The following is a 26,021-nucleotide window of genomic DNA, read 5'->3' on the forward strand; positions in this document are numbered from 1 at the left end:
CCATCCATGCAAGCTTCCGTGAATTAAATCAAATCTGCAAAATGATAAACAAGAAGTTAGAAGAAGAAAAAGAAGAAGACTAGAAGAATACTAGAAGAAGAAGAATACTAGAAGAAGAAGAACACTAGAAGAAGAATAAGAAGAATTTTGGAAAAGAAGAAGAATAAGAAGAAGACTATAATCTTATTATGTAAACTTGATCATTTTGTGCTAACATAAGTTATTTTGGAGCTAACCTATAGGAAACTAAGCATATAAGCTCTAAGTTAGTATATTAGAGCCAACTTAGGTAAAATGAAGCTAACCTATGTCATTTTGGAAAAGAAGAAGAATAAGAAAAAGACTATAAGCTTATTATGTAAACTTGATCATTTTGTGCTAACATAAGTTATTTTGGAGCTAACCTATAGGAAACTAAGCATATAAGCTCTAAGTTAGCATATTAGAGCCAACTTAGGTAAAAATGAAGCTAACCTATAGGAAACTAAGCATATTAGAGATAACATAGGTAAATAAGTATATATATATCATTTTGGAGATCTGACATACCTGACAAAGTTCAATTCTCATGCATTGTTCTTCTCCTTCTCCTTCTCCTTCCTCAGCCTGATGCGCCAAGAGCGGTGAGGCGGTGGAGGCAATGGAGGCAATGGGATGTAGTCTTCTACCACAATTGGCGTGGTCATGTCGCCCAGTTGTGGGATCGCCGGCGCCACCACCGGTGCGTGGTCATTGTCAGGCACCACCACCATCGCGAGGCCACCTTCAGGCACGACCATCGCTAGGTCATCCTCAGCCACCTCCATCTCTTGCCCATGGTCAGCCACCACCATCTCTTGCCCTTGGTCAGCCACCACCAGCGCTAGGTCATCCTCAGCCTGATGCCCATCGTCATCCTGCAGCTCCTCATCCCCACTCTGCTCCTCTTCTCCCGCACTCCAGTCCGGATCATCCTTCTTGTTGTCTATGCTGCTGCCAGAATCGCCGCTGCTTTCGCTACAGCCAGAATCGCTGCTGCTTTCGCTATAGCCATAGTCGCTGCTGCTTTGGCTGTGGCCAGTGTCACTGCTGCTGCTTCCATTACCTGTCCAAAATGCAACAATGACCGTTAACAATCAATGTGAGACAAAGCCAAATGTAGAGGAATAAGAAGAGGCAGAACGTACCGGCATCATCATCGTCAGCGTAGCGCATGCGACACATAGTCGTGTTGAACACCTTCACGATGAGCATGGTGGCATCGTCGTCGTACCTGAAGAGAAGGAAGTACCCCAGCCGCAGGTCGTAGGCACGGTAGAACTTCTCCCACCCACGAGACAAGTACATATGGCCCTTCTTGATCACCAACTCCACATCCCACTGCCTGCGAAACCCGCTGCCGGCCTGTCGCAGCTTCATATTATTTGGCGGATCTTCAACCATCAGCATGTTCATAAAACTATCAGGCAACCTCTGCAGTTTGGGACAATGAGTGATCTAGCAAACAACAGATATCGTAATGAGATGGGTGAAGGGGAGATCTCTCGTTTTATATACCTGCGTCATGGATGATACTGAAGTCTCAAGTATGATAGTGAAGAACTCGGAAGCATCCAACTCGTACTGCGGTGTCGCAGAGCGGCGGTGGCTGCTTCCCGCCATCTCTGATAAGCAGCAGAAGAGACCAATTAGTACCCTTACAACAGATCATAAAACATGCATGATAACAGGCATTAGTCGCAAGTACCCCATATGTCCTATTTTTAGCTTCCAGATCTAATAGGTCACCCAACAAAAAATCATCAATAGTTTAGCAAAGCACATAACAAAATTCAGTAAATTTCCAGCAACTACTCCTAATGCAAACAAGATTCACCTAGCAAGGTTTATTTGACATGGAGCAAAGCACATGACATAGAGTAAACATTAGCACTATTTGACAGTAAAAGGTTTTAGCTAATTTGAATTAACTGAAAGCAGCAGTACATCATTTTTATTGATAGTAAAATGTTCAAAGAAACAGAAATATCAGTACAATAGCTAGATTACACTATCAATACACTAGCAGTAAAATGTTCATTTACTTTGAATAAACAAATATTCAAGCAGATTTGCTTGTCCTACTCCTGCAGATCACCAAGCATCTTTTTTAATCCAGCTAATTAACTGAAACTTGCACTAAACTACTATTGTCCCACACTACTGCAAGTGCCATACTACTGCAAGTGCCATACTACTGCAAGTGCTATACTACTGCAAAGAATTATGCCCACTTGAGTTGGAGTTAATGACCTCGATAGACTGTCACTGGCAGTAAGAGAGTAGCACTAGTAGTACTAGCCTTGTACTACTTGTAATGGAAGAATATGACACAGTGCTAGTACATAGGTACAAATTATAATCAGTAGGAAAATATCATCATTCAGTAGGAAAACAACCTTAGCTAGGTCAGTTCTGAACTACATATGGCAATCTCACTTTTAGGAAAGGAGGATCATCATACACATATATAGCTCACTTCATCTGGGGCAGGGGCTATGGCAGAGGATTTCACTGAAAACTGAAGCAGTATATACCTGACTGATGTGAAGCATTGTCCCAGATGTATTCACAAGAGGCTAGAAGATGTGCTCAACCAACTGTCACAAAAACAAATAAATTATTATTTGCCTAAGTTGACAGGTACCAAAATCTCATCACACTAGCTAAAAGACGACAAACATGTCTTGTTAAGAACTTAAGATATGTCAAAAATTGACAGGAGCTTCATCATTTTTATTGCTAGGTTCATAGTTAGACTTAACATTGCTGCCTGTGCAATATTATCTAGATGTATGGTTTACTTGAGTTATACATGTTTCTACTTACAAGGTTATATCTGAAAATAGAACTAAATATACATTTTAAATATATTTCAATCATAATATGACCTTTTCCTGCAACTGTAACTATGAAATCCAAATTTCCTTGGTTTAGTTTCAGTAAATGTCTGAAACAAACACTAGACTTTGCCTACCGATGTGCAAAACAAAAACAAACTAAATTAGCATGACATTCAGCAGGAACAAAGAATGGATAAAGAACTGAAGAAACACAACATTCAGAGAAACACACAATAGCTTGCAGTGGCTTCCGTCGCGCGGTCCTTTCAAAAGTTCATAGCAGCGGAGCGCAATGCAGGCCGAAAAAAGATCATCTACTGCATTCTCCCCACCAGAATGAACATAGGCCTGCAGCTCCTCGATAACCTCATGGAAAACCATATTCAGTTTTGAGACGCATAGTAAGAGCGACTCCACTAGCATTCCACTACTACAAGCTAGTTTGGAAATTCAGTCATAACCATTGGGTTTTTAGTCAAACAAGTAGAGTAAAATGAACACGCAAACGACCGGCAGCAGCGATTAGGGCTGGTGGTGGGGGGCGGTGTGGAAGGCGCGGGCTTTGGAGGGGGGAGCGCAGCGGGTGGCGGCGAGGCGGGCGGTGGGGAGGCGGGGAGCTTCGGACTTGGGGGCGGGGCTGACGGCGGGGAGGAGGGCGGAGGGAGGTGGAGGGCGCAGCAGAAAGGAAGGGAGGGAGGGAATGGGAAGGAAGGATGGAGAGGGAGGAAGGAGGAAGGAGGAGAGGTACCTGGGCGGGCACGGCCGGTCGTAGGAGGGGTCGGGGTTGGGGTCGGGGTCGGTGGCGGCGTAGGGCAGGGGCCAACGCGGGGAGGCAACGCAGGGCAAGCGCCGACGCGGGGAGGCTATCGGCGACGGCGAGGTCGCGGAGGCGCCGACGATGGCGCGGGGGCGCGGGGGCGGCGGCGCACGTAGGGGCGGCGGCGTCGTTGGTCGTCGGGGCAGCGCGTGGGTGGGGAAGTGGATCTGGCGAGAGGGAGAAGGGGCCGGTCTAGTTAGAGCTAGGGGGAAGATTAATAATGGCGCACCCCCGAGCGGTGCGCCATTAGTATGTTTTTATTATTATTATTATTTGTTGATATTTTTTATTTTTTTTATAAAAATAGTAATAATTTTTTATAAAAACAGTAATATTTTTTTATGAATATGAAAAAACATCATCAAATGGGGTTGCTCGGCGGGGGTGGAGCGGGCCGGGGAGGGTGCGGGGGGTCGGCGGCGGCGGCGGAGCGGGGAGGGTGTGGTTTGGTCGTCGGCGGCGGTGGAGCGAGGGAGGGTGCGGGGGGTGCTCGGCAGAGGTGGAGCGCGGGCCGAGGAGGGCGCCATTAGTAGTTTCGCAAAAAAGTAAAAATAAATAAATATATATAGTAATGGCGCACCGGGTCATAGTGCGCCATTAGTAGTTTTGCAAAAAAAAGAAATAAAAAAATACAGTAATGGCGCACTGTCTGCGTGGTGTGCCATTAGTATGTATGGAAAAATGAAAAAAATAATAATACTAGTGGCGCACCGTGTGTCTGGTGCGCCATTAGTGTCTTCCACACTAATGGCGCATCACCCACCGGTGCGCCATTAGTATATAGTAGTGGCGCACTACTTACCTGGTGCGCCATTAGTATCAATCCTATCTATAGCCCTTTTCCTAGTAGTGACCCATGGTCGTCCAGCTCTATCACCTTTGATAGCAAGGATCATCTAACCAATACCCGTCACGGCGGCTCAGCCTCACTGGTCCTTGACCCAATAATCGACGGATTTCACCTCACTCGAGTCCTCATGGATGGAGGCAGCAGCCTGAACCTGCTTTGTCAGGATACAGTGCACAAGATGGGAATAGATCCTTCAAGGATCAAAGCTACTAAAACCACCTTTAAAGGTGTCATACCAGGTGTAAAGGCATGTTGTACAAGCTCAATCACACTAGAAGTGGTCATTGGATTCCCAGATAATTTCAGAAGCGAAGAGTTAATCTTCGACATCGTCCCCTTCCACAGTGGTTATCATGCACTGCTTGGACGAACCACATTTGCCCGATTCAATGCGGTGCCACACTATGCTTATCTTAAGCTTAAGATGCCTGGTCCACATGGCATCATAACAATCAATGGAAACACTGAATGCTCCCTCCGCCCCGAAGAGCACACCGCTGCCCTAGCAGTAGACGAACAGAGCAGCCTTTTCAATCGAACATTAATTTGATGACCAAGTTCCCGGACATTGTCAAAAGAGTCCGAACTACCCCGCGGCACGATAGCCCAGCACGTCAAGAGCTCAACTAACCACTTTGGCAATGGACGGAGGCGTAGCAAGGTGGTGTCCCATAATACGAATCAATCGCCAGGGGACACACAAACATTTTTTGTACTTTCTTTCAGGTTCACTTTTTGCCTAGGCCATCACCGGTGACCTAGCGACCGAACCCATGAAGGGATGGTTACACCATGGCGGGAGACAGCTTGAACATGCAGGGGAATCCCTAGATATTTCCCTCGACGATCATCCTACTATTATTCGGATCCGCATGCAGCTCCTGCCCTGGCCCCAATAGGTTTCGAAGTCATATTCCTTTTTTATCGCACTACTTGTATTCATACGCTTTGATGTATTATTCAATTACAAAATTGCGGCTCCATATGACGCTCACTTGCCATTTCTTTTTATTGTTATTCTCTGTCAAATAGCAGCCGTACACTTTGGTACGCCTTAATATGCCAGGGGCTTCACTGTACCCATAATACGGCAAACAAGTCCGAACACCTTCACGGCCATTCGGAACCCCGAACTTATAGCATTATATGCATCAGCTCCGAATCATGTCTTTGGTCAAATGTTGGGTTTGCCCAGCTCCCGTGTTTTGCTACCTTACGTTCCACTATATCGGCTAAGGCGGCACAGGGAGAACTACTATGATTGTGTCCCGGTTCTTCCGGACGAGCATCTCAGTAGAGAAAGCCGAAAACTAATTGTCATGATGCGGCGAGAGCTGGTCGCTGTTCGAGAGGTCTCAAAATCCATAAAGATTTCTTCTGCATGATGCGATAACTAATGCAGCGTGCGATGGATCGGTTTTCTCCGATCAGGTGCTGATAGAGCCCCTAGTCCGGTCTTCCGAACACTAGGGGCTGCGACTACCTTTCTTTTGTCAAACTCCTATGGCTAAGTGAGCATGATAAACCTTATAGTCCGATTGCCTGGTTCGTTGCGCCGAACACCTCCTTAAAGGACACAAAATTGGGGTAAATAGTGTTTGGATTTATCCCGAACACCCCCGTACTTCCTACGTGGGGGCAGAAGCCGACGACTGCGCAACTCTCAGAAAAAATATAAATAACGGATGCACAGGAGGTAAAATTATTAAAAAACAAGCACTACATAGTAACCTTGTTTCATATTACAACACTTAGACAACATGAATATATTCATGAGAAAATAATGTCCTTGGCATAATGTTCCGCCAGAAGGCGGGATCCCTCCAGGACACCTTCGTAGTACAATTCAGGTTTGCGGTCCTCCTTCCGTTCGGGTGGTCCTTCGGTCATCAGTTTAACATAGTCCATCTTTGGCCAGTGCACTTTAACGCAGGAAAAAGCCATTCGGGCACCTTCAATACAAACAGACCGCTTGATCGCGTCAATCCAAGGACAAGCGCTAACCAGCCACTTCACGAGCCCAAAGTAGCTGCTGGGAATTGCTTCGGCAGGCCATAGCCGAATAATCATGTCTTTCATGGCTAGTTCGGCAGCCCTATGCAGCTCGACCAGCTGTTTCAGCTGATCGATAAAGGGCACAAGATATTCTGGCGCAAGGTATTGCGACCAGAACAGCTTCTCCGTAGAACTCCCTTCTTCGGCTTGATTGAATTGTGCGGCATCAGATATGCTGCTGCTACGTCTTGAGCTTGCGTTCGTTTTCCTTGAAGAGGAAAGGGTGATGCATCAATAGTAGCGTAAGTATTTCCCTCAGTTTTTGAGAACCAAGGTATCAATCCAGTAGGAGGCTCCTCGAAAGTTCCACGCACCTACACAAACAAACAAAGAACTCGCAACCAGTGCAATAAAGGGGTTGTCAATCCCTTCACGGCCACTTGCAAAAGTGAGATCTAATAGACATAGTATGATAAGATAAATATTTTTGGTATTTTTATGATATAGATTGGAAAAGTAAACATGCAAATAAAAGTAGATTGAAAGCTTATATGATAAAAGATAGACCCGGGGGCCATAGGTTTCACAAGTGGCTTCTCTCAAGATAGCATAAGTATTACGGTGGGTGAACAAATTACTGTCGAGCAATTGATAGAAAAGCGAATAATTATGAGATTATCTAGGCATGATCATGTATATAGGCATCATGTCCGCAACAAGTAGACTGACTCCTGCCCGCATCTACTACTATTACTCCACACATCGACCGCTATCCAGCATGCATCTAGAGTATTAAGTTCATAAGAACAGAGTAATGCATTAAGAAAGATGACATGATGTAGAGGGATAAACTCATGCAATATGATATAAACCCCATATTTTTATCCTTGATGGAAACAATACAATACGTGCCTTGCTGCCCCTGCTGTCACTAGGAAAGGACACCGCAAGATTGAACCCAAAGCTAAGCACTTCTCCCATTGCAAGAAATATCAATCTAGTAGGCCAAACCAAACTAATAATTCAAAGAGACTTGCAAAGATAACTCAATCATACATAAAATAATTTAGAGGAGATTCAAATATTTCTCATAGATAAGCTTGATCATAAACCCACAATTCATCGGATCTCGACAAACACACCGCAAAAAGAGTTACATCAAATAGATCTCCACAAGAGAGGGGGAGAACATGGTATTGAGATCCAAAAAGAGAGAAGAAGCCATCTAGCTAATAACCATTGACCCGAAGGTTTGTGGTAAACTACTCACAACTCATCGGAGGGGCTATGGTATTGATGTAGAAGCCCTTCGTGGTCGATTCCCCCTCTGACGGAGCACCGTCGAAGGCTCCAAGATGGGATCTCGCGGATACAGAAGGTTATGGCGGTGGAAATTGTGTTTCGATGGCTCCCTGCATGTTTTTGGGGTACGTGGGTATATATAGGAGGAAGAAGTACGCCGGTGGAAGCCCGAAGGGCCGACGAGACAGTGGGCGTGCCTTACAGGGGTGGGCGCACCCTCCACCCTCGTGGCCGCCTCGGCTGCCTCTTGGCTTGCACTCCAAGTTCTCTGGATTGCATTTGTTCCAAAAGATCCCTCCCGAAGGTTTCATTACGTTTGGACTCCGTTAGATATTCCTTTTCTTCGAAATACTGAATTAGGCAAAAAAAATAGCAATACGGGCTAGGCCTCCGGTTAGTAGATTAGTACCAAAAATGATATAAATGTGTAAAATAAAGCCCATAAACATCCAAAACAGGTAATGTAATAGCATGGAACAATCAAAAATTATAGATACGTTGGAGACGTATCAAGCATCCCAAGCTTAATTCCTGCTTGTCCTCAAGTAGGTAAAGGATAAAAACAGAATTTTTGATGTGGAATGCTACCTAGCATAATCCTCAATGTAACTTTCTTTATTGTGGCATGATTGTTCAGATCCAAATGATTCAAGATAAAAGCTTATAAAACATAAAAATAATAATACTTCGAAGCATACTAACAAATAATCATGTCCTATCCAAATATCATAGCCAAAGAAAGCTTATCCCTACAAAATCATATAGTTAGGCCATGCTTCATTTTCATTACACAAAATACTCCCATCATGTACAACCCCGATGACGAGCCGAGCCATTGGTTCATACTTTTTAACGCGCTTCAGCTTTTTTCAACTCTTACGCAATACATGAGCGCAAGCCATGGACATAGCACTGTGGTGGTATATGGTGGTGGTTGTTAGGACAAAAAGGGAGAAGATAGTCTCACATCAACTAGGCGTATCAACGGGCTATGGAGATGCCCATTAATAGATATCAATGTGAGTGAGTAGGGATTGCCATGCAATGGATGCACTAGAGCTATAAATGTATGAAAGCTCAACAAAAGAAACTAAGTGGGTGTGCATCCAACTTGCTTGCTCACGAAGACCTAGGGCATTTTGAGGAAGCCCATTATTGGAATATACAAGCCAAGTTCTATAATGAAAAATTCCCACTAGTATATGAAAGTGACAACATAGGAGACTCTCTATCATGAAAATCATGGTGCTATTTTGAAGCACAAGTGTGGACAAGAGATAGTAACATTGTCCCTTCTCTCTTTTTCTCTCATTTTTTCTTTTTTTTCTTTGGCCTTTCTCTTTTTTTTCTTTTTTTTCTTTGGCCTTTCTTTTTTTTTCTTTTTGGCCTTTCTCCTTTTTTTTCTTTTAAAGTCCGAAGTCTCATCCCGACTTGTGGGGGAATCATAGTCTTCATCATCCTTTCCTCACTGGGACAATGCTCTAATAATGAAGATCATCACACTTTTATTGATTTACAACTCAAGAATTACAACTCAAAGCTAGAACAAGATATGACTCTATATGAATGCCTCCGGCGGTGTACCGGGATATGCAATGAATCAAGAGCGACATGTATGAAAATTGTGAAGGTGGCCTTGCCACAAATACGATGTCAACTACATGATCATGCAAAGAGCAATATGACAATGATGATGCGTGTCATAATAACGGAATGGTGGAAAGTTGCATGGCAATATATCTCGGAATGGCTATGGAAATGCCATAATAGGTAGGTATGGTGGCTGTTTTGAGGAAGCTAAATAATGGGTGCATGATACCGGCGAAAGTTGCGCGATATAATAGAATCTAGCTAAGTGGAAGGGTGAGTGTGCGTATAATCCATGGACTCACATTAGTCATAAAGGATTCATATACTTATTGCAAAAGTCTATTTAGACCTCGAAGCAAAGTACTACTACGCATGCCCCTAGAGGGATAGATTGGTAGGAAAAGACCATCGCTCGTCCCCGACTGCCACTCATAAGGAAGACAATCAAAAGAGCATCTCATGCAACAAATTTGTCACACGACTTTTATCATACGTGCATGCTATGGGACTTGCCAATTTCAACACAAGTATTTCTCAATTTCATAATTACCCACTAGCATGACTCTTAACATTACTACCTTTATATCTCAAAACAATTATCAAGCATCAAATTGATCCTATTGTTTAATGCACTTTCTATGATAGTTTTGTTATACCCAAATTGGATGCTCATCATTCTAGGACCAAATTCATAACCATAGCAAATATCATGCTGTTATAAGATACTCTCAAAATAATATAAGTGAAGCATGAGAGACCAACAATTTCTACAAAATTAATCCACCACCGTGCTCTAAAAGATATAAGTGAAGCACTAGAGCAAAAACTATCTAGCTCAAAAGATATAAGTGAAGCACGTAGAGTATTCTAATAAATTCTAATCAAGTGGGATTCTCCCAAAAGGTGTGTACAGAAAGTATGATTATGGTAAACTAAAAAGCAAATACTAATATCATACACGACTCTCTAAGCAAAACACATATCATGTGGCGAATAAAAAATATAGCTCCAAGTAAAGTTACCAATGAACGAAGACGAAAGAGGGGATGCCTTCCGGGGGCATCCCCAAGCTTAGGCTTTTGGCTACTCTTGAATATATTGGGGTGCCATGGGCATCCCCAAGCTTAGGCTTTTGCCACTCCTTATTCCATAGTCCATCAAATCTTTACCCAAAACTTGAAAACTTCACAACACAAAACTCAACAGGAAATCTCATAAGCTCCGTTAGTGAAAGAAAGCAAAACCACCACATAAGGTATTGTAATGAAATCATTATTTATTTATATTGGTGTTAAACCTACTGTATTTCAAGTTCTCTATGGTTCATACCACTTAATACTAGCCATAGATGCATCAAAATAAGCAAATAACACACGAAAGGCCGAATCTATCAAAAACAGAACAGTCTGTAGAAATCCGTAACTAACGCAAACTTCTGGAACTCTAAAAATCCTACAAAAATATTAAGTCCTGGAAAATTTGTCTATTGATCTACATAAAAAATAATCAATGCAAAATCACGTTTCTTTGATTTATTGAATTATTTCTCGTGAGCGTAAAGTTTCTGTTTTTCAGCAGAATCAAATTAACTGTCATCATAGGTTATCCTATAGGTTCTACTTGGCACAAACACTAATTAAAACATGAAAACACATCTAAATAGAAGGTGGATGTAAAATTTGTTACTAAACAGGAACAAAAACAAGGAACAAAAACAAAGAACAAAAAGAAAATTGGGTTGCCTCCCAACTAGCGCTATCGTTTTAACGCCCCTAGCTAGGCATAAAAGCGAAGATAGATCTAAGTAGTGACATCTTTGGCACTCGATTAATAAGTAGCTCGCATGATAGATTCATAAGGTAATTTAATTTTCTTTCTTGGAAAGTGCTCCATGCCCTTCCTTAATGGAAATTGGAATCTAATATTCCCTTCCTTCACATCAATAATCGCGCCAATCGTTCTAAGGAAAGGTCTACCAAGTATAATAGGGCAAGCAAGATTGCAATCTATATCAAGAACGATAAAATCTACGGGCACAAAATTTCTATTTGCAACAATGAGCACATCATTAATCCTTCCCATTGTCTTCTTAATGGTGGAATCCACAAGGTGCAAATTTAAAGAGCAATCATCAAGATCATGGAAACCTAGAATATCACATAAAGTTTTCGGAATCGTGGAAACACTAGCACCCAAATCACACAAAGAAAAACACTCATGATCTTTAATTTTAATCTTTATAGTAGGTTCCCACTCATCATTAAGTTTTCTAGGTATAAAAACTTCCAAATTAAGTTTTTCATCAAAAGTTAGCATCAAGGCATCAACAATATGTTTGGTAGAAGCTTTATTTTGACTATAAGCATGAGGAGAATTCACAACGGATTGCAACAAGGAAATTCAACTTTCTAAAGAACAATTATCATAATAAAATTCATTGAAATCTGAAATAGTGGGTTCAATGCTATTTAAAGTCATGACCTCTCCAATCCCACTTTTACCAAATTTAGCATCAAGATCTAAAAACTCCGAATTATTGGGACACCTTCTAACTAAAGTTGACTCATCTCCAGTCCCATTATTATTAAGATTCATATTGAAAAACAAAGATCTAATAGGGGACACATCAATAAATTTAAGATCTTCATCATTATTTTCATGGAAACTAGAAGAACACGCTTTTACAAAGCAATCTTTCTTAGCACGCAATCTAGCGGTTCTTTCTTTGCACTCGTCAATGGACACTCTCATTACTTTGAGAGACTCATTGATATCATGCTTAGGGTGAGTAGATCTAAGTTTAAGAGAGTCAACATCAAGAAAAAGTCTATCAATGTTCCTAGCCAAATCATCAACTTCGAGCAATTTTTCTTCAAGCAAAGCATTAAAATTCTTTTGAGAGATTATAAATTCTTTCACACTATTATCAAAATCAGAGGGCATCTTGTTAAAATTACCATAAGAATTATTGTAGGAATTTCCATAATTATTAGAGGAATTACTAGGGAACGGTCTAGGATTAAAGTTTCCTCTATAAGCATTGTTTCCAAAATTATTCCTACCAATAAAATTTACATCCATAGATTCATTATTATTCTCAATCAAGGTAGATAAAGGCATATCATTGGGATCAATAGAAGCACTCTTAGTAGCAAACAATCTCATAAGTTCATCCATCTTTCCACTTAAAACATTTATTTCTTCTATAGCATGCACTTTTTTACTAGTAGATCGTTCGGTGTGCCATTGAGAATAATTAGTCATGATGTTATCAATCAGTTTTGTAGCTTCTCCTAAGGTTATTTCCATAAACGTGCCTCCCGCGGCCGAATGTAAAAGATTTCTAGAAGCAAAGTTTAATCCGGCATAAATTTTTTGTATCATCATCCATAAATTCAAACCATGAGTAGGGAAATTGCGAATCATCAATTTCATTTTTTCCCAAGATTGGGCAACATGCTCATGATCTTGTTTAAAATTCATAATATCGTTCCTAAGAGTTATAATCTTAGCAGGAGGAAAATATTTAGAGATAAAAGCATCTTTGCACTTGTTCCAAGAATCAATACTATTCTTAGGCAAAGACGAAAAGCAAACTTTAGCACGATCTCTAAGTGAAAACGGAAATAACTTCAATTTAATAATATCATTATCCGTATCTCTCTTCTTTTGCATATCACACAAATCAACAAATTTGTTTAGATGAGTAGCGGCATCTTCACTAGGAAGGCCGGCGAATTTATCTTTCATAATAAGATTCAGCAAAGCAGTATTGATTTCACAAGACTCAACATCATTAAGAGGAGCAATCGGAGCACTAAGGAAATCATTATTATTGTTATTGGAGAAATCACACAATTTGGTAATATCTTGTGCCATGGCAACAAGTAATCCAACACACAAGCAAACAGAAAAAGGCAAGCAAAAGAGAGAGACAGAAGGAGAAGAAGATTGGAAAAAAGAGGACGAATAAAACGACAAGGGTGAAGTGGGGGAGAGGAAAACGAGAGGCAAATGGAAAATAATGTAAATGCGAGGGAGATGAGTTTGTGATGGGTACTTGGTATGTCTTGACTTGAGCGAAGACCTCCCCGGCAACGGCGCCAGAAATCCTTCTTGCTACGTCTTGAGATTGCGTTGGTTTTCCTTGAAGAGGAAAGGGTGATGTAGCAATAGTAGCGTTAGTATTTCCCTCAGTTTTTGAGAACCAAGGTATCAATCCAGTAGGAGGCTCCTCGAAAGTCACCTACACAAACAAACAAAGAACATGCAACCAACGCAATAAAGGGGTTGTCAATCCCTTCACCACCACTTGCGAAGGTGAGATCTCATTGAGATAGTATGATAAGATAAATATTTTTGGTATTTTTATGATATAGATTGGAAAAGTAAAGATGCAAATAAAAGTAGATTGAAAGCTTATATGATAAAAGATAGACCCGGGGGCCATAGGTTTCACTAGTGGATTCTCTCAAGATAGCATAAGTATTATGGTGGGTGAATAAAGTACTATCGAGCAATTGGTAGAAAAGCGAATAATTATGAGATTATCTAGGCATGATCATGTATATAGGCATCACATCCGAAACAAGTAGACCGACTCCTGCCTGCATCTACTACTATTACTCCACACATCGACCGCTATCTAGCATGCATCTAGAGTATTAAGTTCATAAGAACAGAGTAACACATTAAGAAAGATGACATGATGTAGAGGGATAAACTCATGCAATATGATACAAACCCCATCTTTTTATCCTTGATGGCAACAATACAATACGTGCCTTACTGCCCCTGCTGTCACTGGGAAAGGACACCACAAGATTGAACCCAAAGCTAAGCACTTCTCCCATTGCAAGAAAGATCAATCTAGTAGGCCAAACCAAACAGATAATTCGAAGAGACTTGCAAAGATAACTCAATCATACATAAAATAATTCAGAGGAGATTCAAATATTTCTCATAGATAAACTTGATCATAAACCCACAATTCATCGGATCTCGACAAACACACCGCAAAAAGAGTTACATCAAATAGATCTCCACAAGAGAGGGGGAGAACATGGTATTGAGATCCAAAAAGAGAGAAGAAGCCATCTAGCTTATAACTATGGACCCAAAGGTCTGTGGTAAACTACTCACAACTCATCGGAGGGGATATGGTGTTGATGTAGAAGCCCTCCATGGTCGATTCCCCCTCCGGCGGAGCACCGACGAAGGCTCCAAGATGGGATCTCGCGGATACAGAAGGTTATGGAGGTGGAAATTGTGTTTCGATGGCTCCCTGGATGTTTTTTGGGTACGTGGGTATATATAGCAAGAAGAAGTACGTCGATGGAAGCCCGAGGGGCCCCCGAGACAGGGGGCGCGTCCTATAGGGGTGGGCGCACCCTCCACCCTCGTGGCTGCCTCGTTTGCTTCTTGGCTTGCACTCCAAGTCCTCTTGATTGCGTTAGTTCCAAGAAGATCGCTCCCGAAGGTTTCATTCCATTTGGACTCCGTTTCATATTCCTTTTCTTCAAAATACTGAAATAGGCAAAAAAACAGCAATACGGGCTGGGCCTTCGGTTAGTGGGTTAGTCCCAAAATTGATATAAATGTGTAAAATAAAGCCCATAAACATCCAAAATAGGTAACATAATAGCATGGAACAATAAAAAATTATAGATACGTTGGAGACGTATCAGCTGCGTGGCAAATCCGCAAACGCCCCTGGAGAGCCCCGAATTCAGGTTAGCAACAGGAATCTTTCCTTCACATACTTGCTTTGCATAGAAAAAGCCTTACCCGCCACGATTTTTCTGGCCTCCTGGATTTCCTGGAGGGCGCCCTAGGACTCACCTCGGGCATCGCGTGCGGCTTGCTGAGCCTTGCTGAGGTCGGATTCTTTATCCGACAAGCTCTGCTCCAAGGTCTCGCACCTCTTCACAGCTTCCTGGAGTTCTTGTTGAACCTCGCCGACCCTGGCCTCGTGTTTTTCACGATCGTCCTGCTCCTTGGCTGCCCTCTTTTCGACTGCGGCCACCGCCTTCCTAAGAGCCTCGACTTCGGACATCACTCCTGGCACACATCACGACATTTTTTTGTCAAAATCAATCGTTGATTGATACTAAATCAAAACAAGGTTTTACATACATTGATTATCCTCTAACTACCTCTTCACTTGGCCGAGCTCTTCTTCGGCCCGCTCCAGACGCTGCTTCAGTCCGAAGACTTCCGCAGTATGAGAAGTGGCAGTGAATAAAGATGCCTGCTTAGACAAAACATAATAATAAATAAGGATGTCGCCTGGTAAGTCTCCTGCGAGCATATATTCGATCCTCTGTCCGGCTTTTCTTTTCGAACACCGAACAATGTATCAAGGGCTACTATCTATACTAGGGCACTCTTCAAGCCTCACCACTTACCCAAAGCTTGTTAAAAGGCTGGTGCAGGCTTCAGTAAGCCAGCTTTCTGCAGACTAAATCTTCTCAATCACCGCACCCATATGGGCGCGGTGTTCTTCAATGATGGAAGCGTTCTTTAACGCTGTCGATAAAGCATTTGGCACTTCTGGCTGGACAGATGTCGCCGGTGGAACAGGCGTACCCCCTTCTATTGGAGAAGGTTTCCTGCCTGACTCCGGAGCCATGATGGTCTCCGGAACTGTGTCCGGCTGGGGGCCGAATTCAAGATGACCCCTGCCGTCGGTATCCATGGGGGTCTCCTCCCCCATGTGGCCGACCATCGGGGTTTGATCCTCTGGCGCCGCTCAAACAGTCTTCCCAGCCCCTCCTTGGCCTGGGCCCATTTGGGACGGCACTTCGGTGTCGTCTGCATGTTTGGGAGAGGTGGCCATCGGGGGAGTTCTGCTGTCCCTCGCGTCCGAACCTAGTGAATCCTCTGACGAGGACTGCTCGATGCGGGACCTGACCGGGCTACAATTTGCGTGGCTCAATACATTAACATTGTGCGATAATGAGTCTGGATATGTTAATGTATTCAGATTTTATGTACTCACGATTTAACCAGGGGCTAGACCCTGGGATCCCACTCCGGGCTGCTGTCGGTGGTGGGTGGAATCATCTACGGAGGAGGCTTTCCCCCTCTTAGACGACTTGGCCTCCAAGCATTTGGAGGCCATCCTTTTCTTTCTCCCCCTCGCTCGGGGAGATTGGCTTTCCTCCTTTTCCTCGTCCTCTTCGGAGGAAGAGAGGGCCTCTGATTCTACGGACACTTTGTCCAAAGTACCCCTGAAATGAAGCCCGCCCCTGGTCTCTTTGGCCTTCTTCTCGTCCTTCTTCTTAGGCACCTTATAAGGCGCCGGGACTAGCATCTTCGTTAGAAGTGGGCTGGCTTGCTCTTCTGGCGGCAGGGCCGGACAATAGATCTGCTCCGCCTTCTTCGTCCAGCCCTGGGAGAATTGTCGGAAAATATGTTAAGCATTTCCTTTAAAAACGCCGCTGAAGCGTACGTTTTATTAATATCTGAAAACTTACCGAACTTGCGGGACGGGACAGTTTGTACCCACGGTCCTCGGCCGAGTCCGGCCATGACTTTCCAGAATTAAAGATCACCTTCTAGATATCTTCGTGCGTTGTGCCGAAGAGCTCCGTCAGGGTCCGGTGCTTGGCTGGGTCAAATTCCCATAAATTACAAGCCCTGCGTTGGCATGGGAGAATTCGGCGAACCAACATCACTTGGACTACGTCAACAAGTTTGATGTTCTTGTCTCCCATGATCTTGACACGCGCCTGGAGTGTTGCCAGTTCATCCGACGAATACCAGTCTAGGCCCTTCTCGGGCCAGGACGTAAGCCGCAACAGGGCTCCGGATCGAAATCCGGGAGCCGCGGCCCATTTGGCGCCACGTGGCTCGGTGACGTAGAACCATTGTTGCTGCCACCCTTTGACGGAATCATTAAATGTACCTGATGGCCATGCGACGTTGGGCATCTTGCTCACCATGGCACCTCAGCACTCGGCATGCTCGCCGCCCCAGCACCTTGGGCTTCACATTGAAAATCTTCAGCCACAACCCAAAGTGTGGAGAGATGCAGAGGAAGGCCTCGCACACGAGATGAACGTCGAGATGTTGAGGAACGAATTGGGGGATAGGTCATGGAAATCGATCCCATAGTAATACATGATGCCGCGAACGAATGGGTGGAGGGGAAACCCCAACCCGTGGACAAAGTGAGGGAGGATTACGACCCTCTCGTGAGGTTACAGGGTAGGGACGACCTGTCCCGCCTTAGGGAGACGGTGTCGAATCTTCTTGGCCAGATACCCGGCCCCCCAAAGTTTCTTAATATCATTCTCCCGGACAGTGGAGGCCATCCACTTGCCTCCAGCTCTGGATCCGGACATTTTCGGAGTGCTCTTGCTGGCGGAGAAGGCGAAGGCTTGGGCGTTGGAGCTCGAGAATGAATGAGTAGAGGAAGGAGAAGGCGTGGGTGAGAGAAGGAAATCTTTATCCCTTTATAAAGGCAGATCATGTGCCTCCCCACATGCCCTAAAACTCGCTTATTCCCCAAGCACCGTGCTAATGGCATGGTTGGGTTACCCACACCCGTATTGATGAGAATCCCGTGATAAGGGGACACGATCTCTGCTTCGACAAGATGTGCCAATGAAACCGCCTCGTAAACCGTGCGTGACAGGCTGATAAAACGGTTCGAATAATAACCGGGCCGTGGTGTGTTGTGATGCTATGAAGAAACTGTCAGCAGCTTAGATTCGTGAAATATTATACTCTCTATGGTGGTATGTGGAATTTGTTTTGCAGAGCCGGACACGATTCTTGTGTTCAAGATTTACTTTGGAGTATTCGGAGAAGGAACCCGCCTTGCAATGCCGAAGGCAATCTGCGCGCCAGACCCAATCGTCATTGAAGCCTGGTTCATGGGCTACTGAGGGAGTCCTAGATTAAGGGGTCCTCGGACAACCGGACTATATACTTTAGCCAGACCGCTGGACTATGAAGGTACAAGATAGAAGACTTTGTCCCGTGTCCGGATGGGACTCACCTTTGCCTGGAAGGCAGGCTTGGCGATTCGGATATGTAGATTTCCTTTTCCGTAACCGACTCTGTGTAACCCTAGCTCCCTCCGGTGTCTATATAAACCGGAGGGTTTAGTCCGTAGGACGACAACAATCATAATCATAGGCTAGCTTCTAGGGTTAGCCTATACAAGCTCGTGGTAGATCAACTCTTGTAATACTCATATCATCAAGATCAATCAAGCAGGAAGTAGGGTATTACTTCCATAGAGAGGGCCCGAACCTGGGTAAACATTGTGTCCCCCGCCTCCTGTTACCATTAGCCTTAGACGCACAGTTCGGGACCCCCTACCCGATATCCTCCGGTTTTGACACCGACAGGGGGGAGGGGCAGACATGCCCTGGTGGGTTGTGCGCACACAGGTGCCCCCCTCAGGTGGTTCTTGGCTCCAGTAATTCTCTTTATTGACATAAAAATCCTTGCAAAGTTTCATTCCATTCTGAGAACTTTTATTTCTGCACAAAAACAACACCATGGTAGTTCTGCTAAAAACAACATCAGTACGGGGTTAGTTTCATTCAAATCATGCAAATTAGAGTCCAAAACAAGAGGAAAGGCGTTAGTAAAAGTAGATACGTTGGAGACGTATCAATACTTTATTAGATATGGTGCGATCTATGATGTCTCTTACCGATTTACCACTATCATTTTTGGGTTATGCATTAGAGACACCTGCATTCACGTTAAATAGGGCACCATCTAAATCAGTTGAGACGACACCGTATGAAATGTGGTTTGGCAAGAAACCTAAGTTGTTGTTTCTTAAAGTTTGGGGATGCGATGCTTATGTCAAAAGGCTTCGGCTAGATAAGCTCGAACCCAAATCGGATAAGTGTGTCTTCATAGGATACCTTAAATAAACTATTGGGTACACCTTCTACCATAGATCCGAAGGCAAGATATTTGTTGCTAAGTTTGGGTCCTTCCTAGAGAAGGAGTTTCTCTCGAAAGAAGTGAGTGGGAGGAAAGTAGAACTTGATGAGGTAAATGTACCTTCTCTCGAATTGGAAAGTAGCTCATCACAGAAAACCGTTCCCGTGATGCCTACGCCAACTAGAGAGGAAGCTAATGATGATGATCATGAAACTCCAGATCAAGTTACTACTGAACTTCATAAGTCAACAAGAGCACGATCCACACTAGAGTGGTACGGTAATCATGTTCTGGAAGTCATGTTACTAGACCAAGGCGAACCTACGAACTATGAAGAAGCTATGATGACCCCAGATTCCAACATATGTCTTGAAGCCATGAAATCTGAGATAGGATCCATGTATGAGAACAAAGTGTGGACTTTGGTGGACTTGCCCGCTGGTCGGCAAGCCATAGAAAATAAATGGATCTTCTAGAACAAGATTGACGTTGATGGTAATGTTACTATCTACAAAGCTCGACTTGTTGCAAAAGGTTTTCGACAAGTTCAAGGGGTTGACTACGATGAGACTTTCTCACCCGTAGCGATGATTAAGTCCGTCCGAATCATGTTAGCCATTGCTGCATTTTATGATTATGAAATCTGGCAAATGGATATCAAAACTGCATTCATTAATGGATTTCTTAAAGAAGAGTTGTATATGATGCAACCAGAAGGTTTTGTTGATCCTAAAGGTGCTAAACAAAGTGTGCAAGCTCCAGCGATCCATCTATGAGCTGGTGCAAGCATCTCAATGTAGGAACATACACTTTGATGAGGTGATCAAAGCATATGGTTTTATAAAGACTTACGGTGAAGCCTGTATTTACAAGAAAGTGAGTGGGAGCTCTGTAGCATTTCTGATATTATATGTGGATGACATATTGTTGATTGGAGATGATATAGAATTTCTGGATAGCATAAAAGGATACTTGAATAAGAATTTTTTAATGAACTACCTCGGTGAAGCTACTTATATATTGGGCATGAAGATCTATAGAGATAGATCCAAATGCTTAATAGGACTTTCGCAAAGCACATACCTTGACAAAGTTTCGAAGAAGTTCAAAATGGATCAGTCAAAGGAAGGGTTCTTGCTTGTGTTGCAAGGTGTGAAGTTGAGTAAGACTCAAAGCCCGACCATGGTTGTGACGCCTGGATAATTATGCTACAGAAATCCCCTGCTAATGATGCCATGTCATTGCTTTTACTGTTGCCAAAACCCGCTTAGTTTCAATCCAGTTCAAATTCAAATTCAAATACTAAGTGAATCCAAAAGTTCACAAACATGAAAACTAAAACGTTGATCATGTGACAAATATTCACTTTTTAATATTGGTGGTGAACTAACTTTTTATAAAGTGGGTTAATGCCTTAAAATAAAAGAAAAAGAGAAGGCGCCCAAAAAACAGAAAAGGAGAGAAAATAAGACCCCGGCTCCCCATCGGCCTCGACCCATCCCACCCCAACCAGCCCAGCCCCTGACCATAACCCTACCCAGGGGGCACCGAAACCCTAGCGCAAACACCACTCCTCCCCGCATGATCCCCTCTCCCCTCGTTTCCCACCTCTCCCCTCCGGCCGGATCTGGGCGAACGCCCGGTCCTGCGCCCAGCCCCGGCACCACGGGACCGGCGTCGTCCGGTTGCCGGCACCCGAACCGCGTCGCCTCCCCCCATTTTCTCCCTGACTTGGATGCCAACCACCCCCGCTGCACCCCGACCCCAACGTCCCCGACGCCGTCGCCATCAGCACCGCCCCGCCTCTCCCTTGTCGCCTGTGGGCCTCCCCAACGCCGCCCGTTCGCCCCGTCCTCGTATCCCCCCATGTCGGCTTCCTCGCGCCTCGCCGTCGTACCTCTATAGCGTGGGCTGAGGACCTCCTCCCATCTTGCCCTTGCTGTCAGGCCCCCGTCCGCGCTCGACGCGCCCAGCACGCTCCCGCGGCTGTGCACGACCTCGTCCACTTCGGTCGCCCGTGCCCAGTGCCACGCTGCCATGCCATGCCTCTCGCTGCTGCCACGCTCGTCGGCGGCCGCCCCTTGGCCCGCTGCTGAGCACCGCCCCACGCCCTGCTGCCCCCCGCCGCTCGGGTCAGACGCCCGCACCATTCGCCCGCTAACCCGCCCTGGTTGGCCCTAGGCAGATGACACATGGGGCCCAGCCGCCCCAATATTTTTTAACAATAATAAATAAATAAATAAAATTTAATTAACTAATTAATTAACTTAGTTAACTCTGTTTAGTTTACCTAATTAACTTGCTTAGTTGATTAAAACTCTTAATTAGGTACTAGTCTATGATAGAACGACCCCACACGTCAGGGTTGACTCTGGTCAACTCAGTTGACGGCTGATGTCGTGATGACATCATGTTGATCCAATAACCCAATTTTAGGTTTAATAATAATGATAGAAATCAAATAAAACTTTAATAAATCATATAAAATAATTCGTAACTCAGATCAAAAATACTTTGTACATGAAAGTTGCTCAGAACGACGAGACACATCCGAACACGCGGTCCGTTCTTCCGCCACAGATCCCTAGCATAGCAAACGTCAAACGTTTCCCCTATGGTTTATCTATCTAATAGACGTCCAGAATCGTGAAAACTTTCTCGGATTGTTATCCCCCTTCACCGGTATCATGTAACACTGCGTTAGAACGCCTCTAGCACCGCTTATTGTCTTGTCATGCATAGTACTGCACTTGTTTGCTCTGTATTTACTGTTTGTTCCCCCTCTTCTCTCTGGTAGACCACAAGACTGCAGTTGATGCCCCTGTGATCGTCTAAGTCACCGACGACACTTCTTCCCTTTCAGCAGAGCTTACAAGCAAATCCCCCCTTTGACCATCCGATATCGCCCATTCCATTTTCTCATGCTTGCATTAGATTTTGCTACTGTAATTGATTGCTCCTATTCTGTTGCATAGCCTGATTTTGTACTTGCTATTGTACCTTACCTGCTCATCCTAAACTACTTAGGATAGGTTAGTTAGTTATCCATCAGTGACCCCCACCTTGTCCTTGTTGCCCCTGCTTCATCATTGACGACTCAATCAACGTGATCGACGACCAGATCCCGACACCTCACATCACATGATACCCCCTTTGTTGCCTGACTCTACAGAGATACTATCGAGTGCCGAGGGTGATACCTCGTAACGCACTCCTGATGATAACTCTGTAGTGTAGCTAATCGGTCATGGTCATCGAGGGTGATTTCTCCTTCACCACCCCCGATATGACTCTGTCGTGCAACCTCTCAAGTGTGGACCTCGAGGGTGATTCCTCCCACATTCACCTTGATGATTACATCGAGTGGAATCCACCGAGGGTGATTCCTCGGGTTTCCCCCTTGATGTTTTGGACACACAGTTACCCGGACTTTACTTGATACCATTTTTGAAGTCGGGTCAGCCCTTATGGGTACCCGCGAGTTGATGTGAAAGTTGGGCGGGCCCGTCGAGCACCCGTGAGTTTTCTACGAGGCACGCGAGGGAGTCCTGGATTAAGGGGTCCTTGGAGGGCCGGACTATGTAGCATGGGCCGGACCGATGGGCTGTGAAGATACAAGACCGAAGACTCCCACCTGTGTTCGGATGGGAGTCTCCTTGGCGTGGAAGGCAAGCTTGGAGTTCAGATATGAAGATTCCTTTCTCTGTAACCGACTTTGTAAAACCCTATTCCCCTCTGGTGTCTATATAAACTGGAGGTCTTAGTCCGTAGAGATGATCATAATCATATAGGCTAGACTTGTAGGATTTTAGCCATTACGATCTCGTGGTAGATTAACTCTTGTAATACTCATATTCATCAAGATCAATCAAGCAGGAAGTAGGGTATTACCTCCATAGAGAGGGCCCGAACCTGGGTAAACATCGTGTCCCCTGCCTCCTGTTACCACCGACCTTAGATGCGTAGTTCAGGACCCCCTACCCGAGATCCACCGGTTTTGACAGCGACAATGGTGCTTTCATTGAGAGTTCCGCCGCGTCATCACCAAAAGGTTTGATGGATCCGTCTATCATCTACAACAATGCAGTACAGGGGGAGGTTTTCCTCCTCGGACAGATCTTCGTATTCGGTGGCTTCGCACTGCGGGCCAACTCGCTTGGCCATCTAGAGCAGAGCGACAGCTACACCCCTGGCCATTAGGCCAGGTTTGTAAGCTTGAATTACGTTGCCGATATCCACGGAGACTTGATCTTCGATGGATTCGAGACCATGATAGCCGCTCCCTGCCGCCACGATGAATATGACCTAAAGATGTCATCGGACCATGCCCAGGAGATGGCACGTGTAACTGCTTTGGCCCTGGATCCGGAGCAGATTGCGCAGCTTAACCCTGCCGCGGAGGCCACAGAGTCAGCGGTGTTAGAGCCGCACACAAATCCAACATCGAGTGGGGCCTGTGTCATCGGAACCTCGGATTCATCTCCGGCCATAGGTTCCGAACCCATCAAACCTGATCAGGCGCCGATCGTTGAATTCAACTCCTCGAACATGTTCCGGCACTCACCTTTGGGCGACGTGCTAAACTCATTAAAAGCCCTCTCCTTTTCGGGGGACTCTCAGCCGAACTATATTCGGTTTGGATTGGAAGCCGATGGCGGAGAATTCTGCTTCCCACCCACCACCCACTTCATAGCCACTGTCGAAGACTTAACCGACATGCTCGATTACGACTCCGAAGACATCGACGGTATGGATGACGATGCCGGAGAGGATCAAGCACAAAAACCACCGCTTACAGGGCGCTGGACAGCCACCTCCTCGTACGACGTATACATGGTGGATACACCCAAATAGAACAACGTCGACAATGAAAAGGATCCAGTCGAGGATAAGCTTCCTGAGATACAGCCAAAGCGCCGGTGTCAGTGGTGCCGCTCTAGACAATGCCGTGGAAAAAACAGCAATACCGACACAGGAGAAAATAATACTCCAGACAATGTCAAAGAAAATGAAGACCCCATTGAGCCAACTTCCGAATAGGATGAACGGGAGGATGAGCGAGTCAGCCCTAATGAGCAGGCCGTTAACGAAGAATCGGAAGACAGTAATTATCTTCCACCCTCCGAGGATGAGGCGAGCCTCGGCAACGAAGACTTTATCGTGCCTGAGGAGCCCATCGAGTAGGAGCGCTTTAAGCGCCAGCTAATAGCCACTGCAAGGAGCCTAAAAAAGAAGGAGCAGCAGCTTCAAGCTGATCAAGATCTACTCAATGATAGATGGACTAATATCCTAGCAGCCGAAGAATATGGCCTCGAGCGCCCAACCAAAAGTTACCCGAAAAGCAAATTGTTACCCCAATTCAATGATGAGGTGCAGGAGCCCGTCCTACCTGCGCATAACGCGGCTGACCGACCAACACGTGGTCGGGACAAAGCCGCAACTCAAGCCGAACACCAACCCGCACTACCTCACCACAAAAACAGAGACACAATAGCTTGGGGATACACATATGACCTGCGGCATGACCGGGAAAATAGAGCAGGTCAGACCAGATCGATCTATGTATCGCCGGGGCATGCCACGATGTGCAAAGATAGCCATTCGGACGAACATGACAAACATAACCATGCCCGGGCCGAAAACCACAGACAGACTCCATTCGAGCTACGCCGCGACGTGGCCCAACATAGAGGCGCCGCACACCCCCTTTGCTTCACTGATGAAGTAATGGAACACGCATTCCCGGAAGGGTTTAAACCCATGAATATCGAATCATATGATGGAACAATAGACCCCGCGGTAGGGATTGAAGATTTCCTCCTCCATATCCACATGGCCCGCGGTGATGACCTCCACGCCATCAAATACCTCCCACTAAAATTAAAGGGGTCAGCGCGGCACTGGTTGAACAACCTCCCTGAGAACTCCATCGGCAGCTGGGAAGACTTGGAAGATGCCTTCCGCGATAACTTCCAAGGTACATATGTTCGGCCTCCAGACGCCGATGACCTAAGTCACATAATCCAGCAGCCCGTGGAGTCTGCCAGGAAGCTCTGGACTAGGTTCTTTATTAAAAAGAACCAAATTGTCGATTGTCCGATGTCGAAGCCCTCGCGACCTTCAAACATAGCATCTGTGATGAGTGGCTCGCCCGCCACCTCGGTTAAGAAAAACCAAGATCCATGGCTGCCCTTACCACTCTGATGACCTGTTTTTGCGCGGGAGAAGACAGCTGGCTCGCTCTTAGAAGCAACAACACCGATAATCCGGGTACTTCTGAAGTTCGAGATGGCAACGGCAAGCCACAACACAATAAACACAAGCGTCGCAATAACAATGAAGGAACGCAAGACAGGGCGGTCAACACCGGATTCAGTGGTTCCAAACCTGGTCAACGGAAAAAGCCATTCAAGGCAAACAGAGATGGACCATCCAATATAGACAAGATACTGGATTGGCCCTGCCAGATTCATGGCACACCCGTTAAACCAGCAAATCATACCAACATGAGCTGTTGGGTTTTCAAACAAGTCGGCAAGCTTAATGCCGAACACAAGGTGAAGGGGCCGCCTAGTGACAGCGACGACGAAGAGACTCGACAACCGAACACCGGGGGTCAGAAGCAATTCCCCCCGAAGTAAAGACAGTGAACATGGTATACATGACGCACATCCCTACAGGGGACTGCAAG

Source organism: Triticum aestivum, chromosome 5B, assembly GCF_018294505.1.
Source record: "Triticum aestivum cultivar Chinese Spring chromosome 5B, IWGSC CS RefSeq v2.1, whole genome shotgun sequence".
In the NCBI taxonomy this organism is placed as follows: domain Eukaryota; kingdom Viridiplantae; phylum Streptophyta; class Magnoliopsida; order Poales; family Poaceae; genus Triticum; species Triticum aestivum.